This window comes from Colossoma macropomum, unplaced genomic scaffold (genome assembly GCF_904425465.1).
Source record: "Colossoma macropomum unplaced genomic scaffold, Colossoma_macropomum, whole genome shotgun sequence".
Classification (NCBI taxonomy): Eukaryota; Metazoa; Chordata; class Actinopteri; order Characiformes; family Serrasalmidae; genus Colossoma; species Colossoma macropomum.
The window spans coordinates 10,655,792-10,657,398 of record NW_023494795.1 but is presented as its reverse complement, the minus strand read 5'-3'; the positions used below and the strand labels follow the sequence as shown (position 1 = coordinate 10,657,398).

At 43.1% G+C, this 1,607-nt stretch overlaps 1 protein-coding gene across 2 annotated transcripts in view; it reads right to left on the bottom strand.

Annotated features, from left to right (window-relative positions):
- The window catches only part of si:ch211-63o20.7 (uncharacterized protein LOC566836 homolog), a 6,525-nt gene extending 5,200 nt beyond the window's left edge, over nucleotides 1-1,325 (bottom strand). The window contains exon 1 of one of the 2 annotated variants that reach the window (XM_036581415.1): nucleotides 1-1,325. This exon is cut by the window's left edge and continues 48 nt beyond it. The gene's annotated coding sequence lies outside the window, so the exon portion shown is untranslated. The other variant, XM_036581414.1, reaches the window with a different exon arrangement.
- Nucleotides 1,326-1,607: the final 282 nt, after the last annotated feature.

The following is a 1,607-nucleotide window of genomic DNA, read 5'->3' as shown; positions in this document are numbered from 1 at the left end:
AAGAACTGAATTTTGTTTTTTTCACAAATCAGCTTGGCCAGTTTGAACCTGGCTAAAACATCATCCGAGAGCTCAACTTTTGAAGTTGTATGCTTCAGAAAATAAAACCCTGATGTGCAATATTGGCGGATTTCGGCGTGGAAGATGTCAACGTCGTCTGAATTCACAAATCAGGACTAACAAAACAGTGGCTGCAGATGTAGCTGCGTTACTGCATTGCAGAGTTAAAGCTGATCTAATCTGAATTACTAACCACAAGCCAGCGTTACTGCGGACAAAGTACTTCTGCTTGGATTACTTTTACTAGAGAACACTGGGCTCCTGTGTTTATCCGGAGGGAGATCGCACGGCAGTTCACACGTCTAGCCGTTACAGACTGAAAGCCATGGGCCATTTAAATCCCCGCATAGTAAACATCCGGTAATAGAAATGATACTAACAGGAAACATAGTTACAGTGTTAGACACGACGTCGCTGACTAAACTAAACTTGTGCTGAGTTTAAAAAGGTCTCTGCTCTGCGCTTTTGAACACAAATCCTTAATGTTGTCTTTAAAATATCAGCGCTGTAGAATTACAGAAACTTACCAGAGGAAATGCTGTAGGGTTTTTTTTCCCTCAGTAACCTAAATATGCCAAATATGTAGATAAATACAGCGTTCATGCCGAATTCTGACCAAGAAACCAGCCAACAACAGTGTTAAACGACCACACGTTAATATTTTTTGCGTAGTTAACGTAAGTTAAGTGTAAAATTACGTTACGAGAAGAAAAACAAATATCTGTCGTAAGTACGTTTAGAGAACAAAGTCAGTTTCACTCCTGGGTAAAAATCATGACATTAGGTTATCTAAACTGTAACTTTGGAGACTCGTTTATTAAGAACTCTCTAAAAGCGACGAGACTAACGTTCAGCTAGCGTTAGCCTGTTAGCAGCGCTGCAGGCCCTCAGTCCTCAGCTAGGTTAGCTGTGTTAGCTAGTAACGCCGCTGTTCACGACAACCATTTAAAAGAACCACTTAAAAATGTGTTCCTTACGTTATAAAGCGTTCACAATTACTCACCCATCCGAAAGCCTTACACGAACGTGTCCAGAACCTCGTTCATTATGGGTTCTAGATTCAACCGATAACGCTGATCACGGACGAACAACAACAGAAGTCAAATATAAACAACTAACTTTGCGGAATTTCCGTACTTTCAGACTTTCCCGCGTTCAGCACTGCGGTGCGCTCCTATTGGCCAGAGTGTGCTAACGCTGGAATAGGGTGACCAATCCGCATCCAGGACGTCAACGATCGTTCAAATCCCACCAATGAGATCAGGTGGGTGGGGTTTTCCTCCAGATCGCTCTGGCCTGCTGACGTTGCCGGGTTACATAAAGAGGCTGGCTGTCCGGGGAAGGAAGTTCAGGAGAGCCCCGAGCTTCACGCTCGGCGGTTAAAAAGGGGAATTATTGTCAAAGTTTCTTAATAATTCAGTCGTTGATATAAACAAAGTCATTCGAGGTGGTTTGATGTGAAACGAGAAACGTGCCAACTCAGATTTCTTTACACTGGGAATTATAGGAACCCTTCGCTGGGGGCGATAAGCTGATTTAGAAACAGG